The sequence below is a fragment of the Canis lupus genome, chromosome 7 (genome assembly GCF_011100685.1).
Source record: "Canis lupus familiaris isolate Mischka breed German Shepherd chromosome 7, alternate assembly UU_Cfam_GSD_1.0, whole genome shotgun sequence".
In the NCBI taxonomy this organism is placed as follows: Eukaryota; Metazoa; Chordata; class Mammalia; order Carnivora; family Canidae; genus Canis; species Canis lupus.
In genome coordinates, this window is record NC_049228.1 from 31,572,653 (window position 1) to 31,586,418 (window position 13,766).

A 13,766-nucleotide genomic window follows, 5' to 3' on the forward strand; every position below is an offset into this window, starting at 1 on the left:
AATAAGAAATGAGCAGAAGACATGAATAGACACTTTTCCAGAAAAGACATCCAGATGGCTAACAGATACATGAAAATATGCTCAACATCATGCATCATCAGGGAAATACAAATCAAAACCACAATGAGATACCACCTCGCATCTGTCACAATGGCTAAAGTTAACAACTCAGGAAACAGCAGATGTTGGCAATGATGTGGAGAAAGGGGAACCATTTTACAGTGTTTATGGGAATGCAAACTGGTGCTGTCACTCTGGAGACCTGTATGGAGGTTCCTCAAAAAGATAAAAATAGAACTACCCTAGAACCCAGCAATTGCACTTCTAGGTATTTACCCGAAGGATACAAACATAGTGATTCAAAAGGGTGCATGCATCCTAATGTTGATAGCAGCAATATCCACAATAGCCAACACCTGGAAAGATCCCAGATGTCCATTGACAGATGAATGGATGAAGAAGAGATGGGATATATACACAATGGAATATTAGTCATCAAAAATGAAATCTTTCCATTTGCAATGATGTGGGTGAAACTAGAAGACATTATGCTAAGTGAAATAAGTCAGTCAAAGACAAATACCATATGATTTCACTCACATGTGGAATTTAAGAAGCAAAACAGATGAACATAGGGGAGGGGAAAGAAAAATAACGTAAGATAACAGATAACAGAGAGAAGCAAACCATAAGAGATCTTAAATGTAGAGGACAAATTGAGGCTGGCTGGAGAGTAGGTAGGTGGTGGGATGGGCTAAATGGTGATGGGCATTAAGAAGGCTCATTTGGGATGAGCACTGGGTGTTACGTGTGATGAATCATCAAATTCTACTCCTGAAACCACTACTATACTATATGTTAACTAACATATCTATCTATCTATCTATCTATCTATCTATCTATCTATCTATCTATCTATCTATTTATTTTTAAGATTTAAAAAGAATTTATTTATTCATGAGAGACACAGAAGGAGAAGCAGGCTCCCCGCAAGGAGCCCGATGTGGGACTCAATCCCAGATCCCGGGATCACGCCCTGAGCTGAAGGCAGATGCTCATCCACTGAGCCACCCAGGTGTCCCAACTAACATATTTAAATTAAAAAATAGAAAGCAACAAGGACAAAATTCGAAGCTAACTTTAAAGCCTATGTATTATTTATTCTTTAAGTTAATTGTTAAATAAACTAGTTATGGCTCTTATTTAGTGTGGCTAATGTAGTATCAATCAATCTTTATAATAATTTTAATGTTCTAAATTGAAGAACCATTTTATGTGTGATTCTATACAGATGTCTGAAGCAGCTGTGCTCCAAATTAATAGTTGCAATCCAGATTCTGCTACCCAGCACAGGAAGACTAGATGAGTAACACCTTTTCCTAATAGTCTATTAATAAGGCTTGTCTCTGTATTTATAAAAGTAAAATTTTCTAATGAGTAAGGCCTGAAGGCTTACTTTTAAATTCTCCTGAGAGTAATCCATGAAACATGGAGATTCACTTTTTTAAACACCGCATTAGTTTTCTAATGCTGCTATAACAAATTACCACAAATCTTAGTGGCCTAAAATAATGGCAATGTATTAACATATAATACTGGAAGTCGGCAGTTCTAAAATCAATGTGTCAGCAGGAATGTTCCTTCTGGAGGCTCTAGGAAAGAATTCGTGTCCTTGCCTTTGCCAGCTTCTAGAGGCCATTTGCATTCCTTGGCGTGGGCCCTTTCCTCATATGACTTTGGCTGATGCTTCTGTCTTCATATCTCTTCCCCTGATGCTGACTCTCCTGTTCCCCTCTTTCCTTATATAAACACTTGTGATTGCATTGGGCCCTCCAGGATAATCCAGGATAATCTGCTCATCTCAAGGACATCTATCAGTTTTTTTTTTTTTTCATCTATCAGTTTAATTCCTTTTACAGCCATAATTCCTCCTCTCCATGCAACATATTTACACATTCTGGGAATTATAATGTACATCTTTGGGGGCCATCATGCTGCCTACCATAGTGAGTCTATGTAACCATGACAGACCTTGTGACTCTTCTTTCCTGGCCTGAGTGGGTTGGATCAGGATAGATGCTCCTCATTGGTGGAACAGACTTTAGTTGTGATGAGTCAAACATTGCTTAGTACTTGAACTGTAGGATTATATGGATCCTGGCCTTGCTCAGTCATTTTAGGTCACATACATGCTGTATAGTAAACAGAAAAGACAGGAAATTGTAGATACATGGAGAGCAATAGAGGCAAGAAAGTCCAGGAAGACAGATAAAGTAGCTGTGTGATGACTTTTAAGTCTCTGTATATGGTTCAGTGTTCTTCGTTTCAAGTTCTTTGAAGTCCATGCAAATGCCTATCATGTCCTTGAAAGAAAATCTTCTTACCTGGACTGTGAGTGAATATTGTTTCCTTGCAGCTAAGCTACAAGTTCCCTAATTGAAGTTGTTTATACCTATATGAAGCAATAATAATTAATCATTATTGAATATTAATTTGAGGATTGGAAAAAAAACTTGGGCTTGAATTTAGTGTTCCATACTCCTATTCTTTCCCTTCTATGATTAACATCTCAAATCAATGAAGAAAGGAGTTAAAAGATTGATTCAAAAGAGTTTCCTTGCTGGAGATCCAGGTATTTGATGGTCTCTGTCACTCCCACTAGTGACTAATAGATTTTCAGCCCATCTTGCAGTATAGCACTTTAAAATATGTTTTATTCTCTTTTGCTCTTTTATCACTAAAAGGAAACATTACAGTATTTGGGGATTGGCAATATCAAATTCATAATGTGTATGCCAGCTGACCTGTTACTATCAATAATACATGACAAACCAAACTAGAGTTCTCTTCTTTACTAAGCTTATCTAGTGAGAGCCATTCCTTAGCAGCCCCAACCCTTATGATTTGGAACATTCATCTCTGGAACTCACTTGTAATTCCTTTTGGATCTGAGACATGAGTCAAATTTGGGCACTCAGGCCAACACTGCAGAGCAATAGAACCTAAGCCATTTCTTGTCAGGAAATCATTGCCTCTAAGCTGAGGCCCAAAGTGAAAACCATTCACTTTTTATTTTTTAATTTATTCTTACTTTTTAAAATATTTTATTTATTTATTCATGAGAGACACAAAGCGAAAGGCAGAAACACAGGCAGAGAGAGAAGCAGGCTCCTTATGGGGAACCTGATGCGGGCCTTGATCTTAGGGCCTCTGAGCCAAAGGCAGATGCTCAACCATTGAACCACCCAGATGCTCCCATTACTTTTTTTTTTCATCATTCACTTTTTAAATTAGTTTTTTATTAATGGTTTTGTGGAGGTATAATTTACATATGATAAATTCACCTGTTTTAATTCCATGACATCTTAGTGTATTTACAGAAATGTATAACTATCACCATGATATATTTTGAGTGTTTCTACCCTATCCTCAAATGAAACCCATGCCCATTTATAATCAGTACCCATTCCTGCATCAGCTCCAGGCAACCACTTGTGTATTATCTTTCTCTATAGAATTGCCTTTTCTGGACATTTCTTATAAAAGATGTGGCCATTTTTCTCTCTGGCTTTTTCACTTAGTGTAACATATTCATCCCTTGTGTAATGCTTTTGAGGTTCATCCATATGCTAACATGATCAGTACTTCCTAACTTATTATTGCTAAACAGTATTCCATTGTTATGAATATACCACATTTTGTTTATCTGTTTTCTAAAATATTAATTTTTACTCTTAGATCATGAAAATGTATTCTAGCTCAGAAAATGTACTCACAAATCTGCCAGATGTAGTCAGATCTAGGGTACCAGGGCAGATTCATATCTTTCATTATAGTTGGGAATTCTTGAGTCAATGTTCTTTCCCTTGAAGAGGACTCAAAGTTCAGCTCAGTCTGAATCTTCTGGTTGGGAGGCCTGAGTAACTGGCTCCAGGTTCATTTTCTATGGACTACATCTCCACAGCTGTGGTAGATAAAATCTAGCATTTAGAGGCAGGAAAGCTCTAGACCAACAGAAAAACACTCACCCCTTGGCACACATCTGAGAGTAGCATAAGTATAGGATCTTTGTTGGCAGGAAAGCAATAGTTCAGAACACCTAATAGAATTTGAGAACATCCAGCTCCTCATGCCTGGCAGGCTTTCTCATCCTTGGTGAATTAAAAATTTTGCCTTTTTGTATTTCTAGGATTTCTCAGCTGTAAGAGGTCTGGAAATTTGGGGATTACATAACTGGCTCTTATTTCCTTTGTTCAACATTTATTGAGCACCTATTATGTGCTTGGCCATTTGTATACATGGTCAATTAAATCCTTGTAATAATCTTATAAAGTAGCTACTCTTATATTTATTTTATAATTAGAGAAATCAAACCTCAGAGAGATTATTTGCCCCAAATACCCAGGCCAAATGGTAATCAAGATTTGAACCCACTTGATCTAAGGCCAATTCTTCCTATACAATAACAAGCTGCTTTAACCAGGGAGCTTTAAAAAAAGGAGGTGGAATTTAATTTATTGTGGTCAAATGGCGATAAAGTAGGAGATAGTTAAAACAGGTCTTTCCCAGTGATTTTAAGGAGAGAAAAATGACATAGGCTTGATAACTATCAGAATCATGGAGGGAAGGTGGGATCAGGGGAGGAGATGCTCACCTGTTCAGTTTGAAAGTGCTCCTAAGGTGATTCTATTAATCATGGTTCCCCCAGTCCATATCATTGCTTGGTTCATACTCTAGTTACATAAATAATTGTAAGGATCAGATAGTTCTTAAAAGATAGATAATTAATACTTCATTCTGTTATGATGAAAATAGGTGATAAGCAGAAATACAAAATATTAAGAGACTTCCCAGGAACTTAGATGCTGTGAAAGTAAGGTCATAGATTCTGAGGCATAGAACTAAACTACTTGTTTGTTTTTTTAAAGATTTTAATTTATTCATTAAAGACACACAGAGAGAGGCAGAGATATAGGCAGGGGGAGAAGCAGGCTCCCTGTGGGGACCCCGATGTGGAACTTGATCCCTGGACTCTGGGGTCACGACCTGAGCCAAAAGCAGATGCTCAACCGCTGAGCCACCCAGGCGTCCCAATTACTTGGTTTTTAAACCTTGATTCACACTTTTTCCTCTGCCCAAATACTTTTCTTACACATTTTGCTTGTTTGAAACCTTCTCAACCTCTATTTCTCATCATGAATGCCAGCCCTTGCAGAAGACTTCCCTAAGGTGAAGTATAAATAAACCCACTTTAAAGTAGGTTAGTCTCATTCTTAGAGCACCTGTTTTTAATGTCTTTGTAATGATCATAGTTTGTAATTACATAGTATGTTGACTTGTTTAAGGTTTGTCTTACTTCATCCTTTACGCTGTAAATTCCTGGAGGATAGGGAACAAGACTGTTTTAATCACCACTACAGAACCATCTGCTAGTGTAGTGCTTGAAGGATCTCAGTGAAAAAAACTTGTGACTATATGAGGCAATGGATGTTACCTAAACTTATTGTGGTAATCAATTTGCAATATATGTTGTATACAAACTTTTATGTATTGTATGTCAATTATACCTCAAGAAAACTGGGATTAATTTAATATAAGTTAATAAAAATAAATTAACAATATAATCAATATATATGTAAAATAATTAATATATTTACATTATAACTTTTTAACATAATTTTAATAGTAAAATTAATAATGTAAATTAATATAAAAAGTAATTTATATTAATTAAAACAAAACACTATCAGTAATAAACAAGTCAGGCTTCAAAAATGCTTTTGAAGCCTACTTTCAAGCTCCTTAAATATGTTTTTTTAAAATATTTTACTTGGGCAGCTCCAGTGGCTCAGCGGTTTACTGCTGCCTTCAGCCCAGTGTGTGATCCTGGAGACCCGGGATTGAGTCCCATGTCAGGCTCCCTGCATGGAGCCTGCTTCTGTCTCTGCCTCTCTCTCTCTCTCTCTCTGTATCTCTCATGAATAAATAAATAAAAATCTTTTTAAAAACTTTATTTATTTATTTATTTGAGAGAGAATGTGAGTAGGTGGGGAGAGGGAGAGAGAATCTGAAGCAGACTCCACACTGATGGTGGAACCGGACATGGGGCTCTATCCCATGACCAAGCTGAAACCAAGAGTCCAGAGCTCAACTGACAGAACCATTCAGGTGCCCCAAGCTCCTTCAATATTAAAGGGAATCGACACTGTGGGAGTTAACCTTTCTTGTAGACCAGAAGGCTGCTGGGTACACATACTTCCAGTTGCACTCAGCCCACTTCAATCTGGCAGCTGAAATTGATCCACCTGGAAGCTTTCTAAAGTCATCATTGCCTGAGGCCCATAGAACTATTGTCTTGATGGAGACAAGTTAGCAAGCTTTGCACCTTTCTCTCTAGGCACAGTAGATCTGACAACTCAAGAAAATCCAGAGAGGACCTTCTAAATTTTAAAATAGGGATGCCTGGGTAGCTCAGCAGTTGAGCGTCTGCCTTCAGCTCAGGGCATGATCCCAGAATCCAGGATCAAGCCCCACATTGGGCTCCCTGTGAGGAGCCTGCTTCTCCCTCTGCCTATGTCTCTGCCTCTCTCTGTATCTCTCATGAAGAAATAAATAAATAAAAATTTAGAAATAAACTTCTCAACTGCTTAACAGCTGTTTTAATTTTTGTTGTCATTTTTTAGATTTTGCATGTGCATATATCTTAAATGAAGTCCCAGTAGCTTTAGTAAGGGCAGAGGAAGAAATGCCTAGAAAATATTTTCCTAAAAAAAAAAAAAAAAAAAAAAGAAAATATTTTCCTTGGGTAGAAAGCATCTGGAAGACTAGATGAGCACTAAAGTGCCAAATAGCTCTAGCAGTCTTAAATACAATGCCACAAGCAAGTAAAGGCAGACTTCAAAACAGTTTTCTTTTCTTGCCAATCTCTGAGGAAGTATTTATTTATTTTTTAAAGATTTTATTTATTTATTCATGAGAGACACGGAGAGAGAGGCAGGCTCCATGCAGGGAACCTGATGCAGGACTTGATCCCAGGACTCCAGGATCACACCCTGGGCCAAAGGCAGGCACTCAACTGCTGAGCCACCCAGGTGTCCCTCTGAGGGAGTATTTAAAGTGTAGTAGTAGAGAGGTACCTGGGTGGCTCAGCTGATTGAGCGTCAGACTCTTGACTTCAGCTCAGGTCACAACCTCAAGGCCTGGGATTAAGCCCCCTCTTGGGGTCTGCACTATGTGGGGAGTCTGAGGATTCTTCTCCCAGTGCCCCTCTCCCCACCCCTGCTCCTCCGCACACTCTCTAAAATAAATAAATCTTAAAAAAGTGTAGTAGTAGACACTATTAAATTAATTCCCAGTAAGTATTACAATCATTTTGTCCTGAAATTCTGATGATAGCCATTTCTAATCTGTTACCAGAACCTAGTTATATTTTTGATAGTAAAATTTTCCTATTTCCCAGCGAACACCTTGAAATCACATTTGTACAGCTGAAGCACCAACACAGGTGAGTGAAATAAAATCTCCCACCAGCCTTTTCCTGCTTTTCTGAGGAAAATTAATCTGAAGCAAAGCTCCACACTGAAACCACTGTGTTGTGTGGCAAAACAAAACAAAAACCAGCAACCAGCTGTTTTCTAGTGAGGTATAAATTATTTGTGGGTAATTCTCAGGAAAGATCTTCAGTGAGAGATGTGAGTTTCAAACTTCTTTTGGATTATTTGTGATCAGAACAAGTCTCTCTTAACTTCTGTGTGAAAATGCAAAGGTTTAAGGTATTTGTTTCATAAAGAGCAGGCAAGCCATGCCCCTAAACTGAAACATTTATTTTCTTAAAAAAAAATTATTTATTTGAGAGAGAGAGAGCTATCAAGAGAGAGCACATAGTTGGAGGGAGGAGCAGAGGAAGAGGGAGAAGCAGACCCCCTGCTGAGCAGGAAGGAGTGTGGGACTCAATCTTGGGTTCATGACCTGAGCTGAAGGTAGTAGTTTAACCAACTGAGCCACCTGGGTATTTATTTTCTCCTCTTCACCTTTTTTGTCTTTTTCCATTGTTAAAAAGAAAACCACAGGCTCAAAATGGAATCATTTATGTTAAGGCTCCATGTTAGCGAAACAAGACTTAATACTGAACTTAACTGAGGCTTCAGCTTCCTCCAAAATGTGACCTTTAACCAGGTGAGCTGAAATTTCCTGATTAGCACTTGGAGGTAATTCATTGATAGACCGCTTTCTTTTTCTTTAGGAGGGTGACCTTGACTAAAACACCACATTCTTTGCTAAAAATTTCTTTTTTTTCTGTTCCTTTTCTTCCATTGCCAAGTTTTCCTTTTCTGCAGCTTGATGGAGTTCCTTTCTATTTGCTTCATGAGTTGCTATCCAATTCATGAATTGCTGAATAAAGCCAATTTAATCTTTAAATTTAATTCAAAGAATTTCATTTAATATCATATTGTGGTGATTAGGTTGGCTCTTAAATTTGAAGAGAAAATGCTGACACTTAGAATTCAATGTGAAAGCACCTTTAAAAAATATAAATTGTGAATATCTTAGGGAGCAGTATTGTTTAAACCAATGTTAAGATCATCTTCTGGGATATGCATAGACAAACTAATGTCTCTTAGGACAAACACATATGTATGCATGCTTTTTGTGGTGTTTTGGTTTAATGAAAATCCATGTTTAGCCTAATTTTTGTGGACAGCCCTTATTTTAGTAGTAAAGGCAGAGAAAAGATTAGCAAAACCAGAGTGCTCTGTGGAATATAGTTTTCTCTCTTCTGTGTATATACCAGAATCTCTCTTTTAAATTTTTTTAAAGTAAGGCTCGAGGCTCAGTGTGGTGCTCGAACTTACAACCCTGAGATCAAGAGTCATATATGCTCTACTGACTGAGTCAGCTAGAATCTCTTCCCATGCCTGTTTCATGGATTTTTTTTATTGTAATGGTAGCAAGCTCTGTCAAGAGCGAGGACTTAGCCCAATTACATTTCTATTAAAATGAATGGTTGATAAAAGGTTTATAATTTTTCCCCAAAATACGTTAAATAAGAAATGTTATGCTTACATATGAGAACATACAATGTTCTACTACCTACATGTCATTTTAAGTCTATCAAAATACATAATACTATTTTAAAAATCAATAGCACAGTTTGGATTAGTGTTTGCAGATTCTAAAAGTTGCTCAAAAAGCTCTGAAAAATCTAAGGCTAAGGCTGCACTGTCCAAAAAGAATGACCTTTTGCCATAGATGGCTATTAATCAATTAAAATGTGACTAGTCTGAATTGAGATGTTGCCATTAATAAAATTCACACTGGATCTCAAAGACTTAGTGTGGAAAAAAGAATGTAATGTATCTCCCTAATAATTTTCATTGATTTCTTATAGAAATATTTGGGATATTCTGGGTTAAATAAAATGTATTCTTCAAATTATTTTATTTCGTTTAGGCTTTTTAATATGGCTACTAGAATATTTATGTTCCCAACGAGCTTACATTACATTTTTATTGGAGAGCAGTGTTCTCCAGGCCAAGGATTAGCTGTTTCAATCTTAATTTCATATTGGATCTGTCTTTAGAATGCTTTTTGTTGCTTCTTGCTACTGAACATGGTACATTATGGCGTTACAGTAGGCTTTCTATAGGTAATTCTGAATAGTTGCTGATTACTCACTTGAGAGTCCCCGGATGGTCCCTTTCAGGTAGAAAGGCCAACTTCACTTACAAAGGGTACATCTGGAGAATCAATATCAGGACTCTTTAGCTTTGTAGGAGATTCCTTGTGACATAAGAACAAAATAATGTTTTTCTTCCTTCCTTTGTTTCTCAGTTACAAATAATCCAAAATCTTTTTGTCTAATCTATGTTGAAAGCTAAAGTGTACTCACCTATCTAGGAGGGAAGTTTATGTTTCGCTTGTAGCAGTGAGAAATGTGATTTATAATTCATTACCTTTAACTCTTTTCTAAAATAGAAAGAAATTTGTAGTGTATTCTGTATTGCTTAGGGAAAGTAACGTTTTGACTTTTTCTCAGTTTTGTAAGCACTTAATTTCCAAGAACTGCATGGGTGATAACATGAAAGAGGATGGTAAAAATGGAAAGCTACCTAATTCTTATGTGTAATCCACATAATAATTTCTGTAAAAGAGCTCTCAGGATTCTGTACTGAAATTATCTGGTAAGATTAAGAGCTTTTTATAATGTTAGCAGGTACGTGAACAATTGGAATATTTATACAGATATTTCATAGAATATGAATGTTTCAGAGAAGAATTAATTCTCCATTTAAGATATAGGTACTATAGACACAGTGGTTAAAATCTTATTTGTCCTGTTAGGTTCTGCTTTCAAGTTTCTTATTTGGCTTGATTAGCTGAGAAATAATTTTCAAAAAATTTTCATTCCTTTTCTCATTCATTAAACATTTATTGACTCAGCTCTGGTAAGGGGCTTCATGATAAAGCAGGTGCTCAATCGCAGCATTATTGACATTTTGGGCTGGATCATTCTTGGTTGAAGGGAGGGGGCTGTCCTGTGCATTGTGTTTAGCAGCATCATTTCTGCCAGCAGCATCCATTATGACAACCCAGAATATCTCCAGAGAAGGCCAAATATTCCCTGGGGGAGCAAAACATCTCCCCAGTTGAGAATCATTGATGAAATCAAGAAAGAACAGATGGGATTTGGAGTGGAGGTAGGAGAAAGATGAGGGAAATGACATTTGGGATCGAAGAGATGAGTGGATTTAAGAGATAGAAGGAAGAAGAATAGAGATGTCTCTGTGATTGGTAAATTGTGTGGAATTAAGGAAAGGCAGGAGTTAGCAACAAGTTGGATTTGTGCAACTGGAAAAATTGTGGTGCATTTCCCGAACAAAAAAATAAAGGAGGATGAAATATGCAAGAAAGAGGAGTCCCATTTCAGATATGGTGGGTTTGAGTGGGGGCATGACAATGGAACTATTGTCTAGGAAGTGGGTCCAGGAGTCTGTATATAGGAGTAAAGTCAGGACTGAGAGGTGGATTGAGGAGGCCAAGTCTCAGTAGGTAATACCTGGACAGAGTTATCTTTCAAGATAAGGTCATTTACCTGCTGGAGAGAAGGGCAAGTTGGATATTATCATCCAATCTGATTGTTTTGATAGAGATTCTCAAACATTCCACCAAGATGAAGTGGAGAGAAAACTAAAAACACATGTATGAAAACATTTTAGTATTGAGAGATACTGAATTGAGAGAGTGATGGAGGAGTGGGAGAGCTGAATGAAGAGAGAAAAATGACATATAATTCAGACAGATAGGTAAAAGTGAAGAAAGGAGAGTTTGCTTATTCATTTGTTGTTTATTGAGTGCTATTAACCATTATATGAGGGGGGATCCCTGGGTGGCGCAGCAGTTTGGCGCCTGCCTTTGGCCCAGCGTGCCATTCTGGAGACCCGGGATCGAGTCCCACATCAGGCTCCTGGTGCATGGAGCCTGCTTGTGTCTCTGCCTCTCTCTCTCTCTCTCTCTCTCTCTCTCTGTGACTATCATAAATAAATAAATTTAAAAAAATACTTAAAAAAACAAAACAAAACAAAAAAAAAACCATTATATGATTTTATGGGACACCTAGGTAGCTCAGCCGTTGAGCATCTGCCTTAGGCTCAAGGCGTGATCCTGCCATCCCAGGATCGATTCCCACATTGGGCTCCCTGCAGGGAGCCTGCTTCTCCCTCTGCCTCTGTCTCTGCCTCTCTCTCTCAGTCTCTCTGTCTCCCATAAATAAATAAATTATTTAAAAAACCCATTATATGATTTTAATTTAAGAGAAGCTGGGAAATTCACACATTCTTACAACCCACTTTCTTATACCACATTTTAGTGTAAAAAATTTCAAACATACAGGGGATCCCTGGGTGGCTCAGCAGTTTAGCGCCCTTTGACCCAGGACCTGACCCTGGAGACCCGGGATGGAGTCCCACGTCGGGCTCCCGGTGCATGGAGCCTGCTTCTCCCTCTACCTGTGTCTCTGCCTCTCTCTCTCTGTGTAACTATCATAAATAAATAAATAAATAAATAAATAAATAAATAAACAAACAAACAAACAAACAAACAAATAAAGGATGTGAAAGCATCAGCAGTCTTCACTCTCCTTTTCTTCTCTCCTGTCCTCCCTCCTCCTTACCTTCTTCTCTCCCCCCACCCCCTTTTTAAATCTCTGGAACTTAAATATATCACAGAAGTAAACAGTAAACAAAAAAACAAAACCCCCCAAAGACCTCCAAATAGTTCAGAGTCAAAGATCTATTATTAAAGAAAAAGCAAAAATAAAAATCCATACTACCTCAGTGTTCAAAGAGGCAGAAAATTATAATGGTCTTAGGCAAATTGTTCCCTCTGAGGAGCCTACATTCTAGAAGAGAGCAGTCTTGTGAAAGAGGGGAAACAAAGGCTTTTCAAACACTCCAGAACTGTTAAGAGACAGGGTTGTTACTCTGCTAGAGTTATTAAAGTTGACTTCTCCAAACCATTTACTCAAAAAAGACACCTAAAATGACTGGCTGGCTGACTTTAAATTATCTATATTTAAGAACATAATTTGAAAAAGGCTGGTAATTATTGTTGCATAATACTTTTACATTGGAAGGTTTGTAGGACTTTTTTTTTTAAAGATAAAAATACTTTAGGAGAGAGGTTTAAAGTGCAGTGCACAACATGCAAAAGAACATTTGCTTGCTGCATTTAAATTGCATCATATAATATGTAGTGTCTTTTCCTCCTTTGGGCTTATTTAAAAATACATGTTGGATAGCTACTCCAATATATTTTCAAAGTGTTTAACAATGAATTTGCAACTCAAATACTTGTAACATCATTGATTAATGCTGCTTTAATCTCTTGGAACTTCTTTATTTACCAGTGATGTTTAAACTTTTTTTTTTTTAATATGGGTAACTAAATTTACTAAGTAACAGTGACAAGATTTACAATGAAGGATATTTTCCTATTAATACAGGAGCCAGAATGTTAAGAAACTCTGTTATAGTAAACTGTTATACACTTTTATAATAAGGCAAGGACAAAATTTGCCTTGAAGGGTTTGCTTGGGAAGCAGTGGTTTACACCATAACATCTGATTTCATGTGTTTGTGCCAAGGGTGTTTCCTTTTTTGTCTTTTTCCTTTTTATATGCAACAACAATAGAAGCATGTTTAATATTGATGAGTTTGACCTCCTGGGTATTATAGTATATGTACCCTTTTGGAATACAAATGCTATTTGATTTATATGGTAAATACGTAGAATTTTGGAGATTAGCATTTTAATCAACTCTAATCTCTTAGGATTTTTTTTTTTTATTCCCTCACCTTGCCATTTTGTCAAGAAAAGTTTGAAAAATGAACTTTTGATATGGCTAATGTTCTCTCACGCAGATAGATGCTAGGTCTGCATCAAACATAAAGTAGCACTGTATGTAGTAATCTTTCCTAAACCATATGCACAAGCAGATTGAGTGTTGAAGATCAGTTATTAAAGAAAAGAATAATCCATTCATTCAACAAATATTTCTTGAAGGGCCACGCTTCTGCACGCACGTTGAGGGGAGGGTGGGTAGTGCATGTGGCCGCGATATCACAGCACCTCTAAAACTGGAATGTAGCTTGTTTTTCCCCCATTTAAAATTCTCTTTTTTTGTGTGTAACTTTCTTCACTGCAGCTCCCAGAGCTTTGGAGTTCCTCGTGCATCTTCCAGCTGACGAACTTTTTCCACGGGGACAATG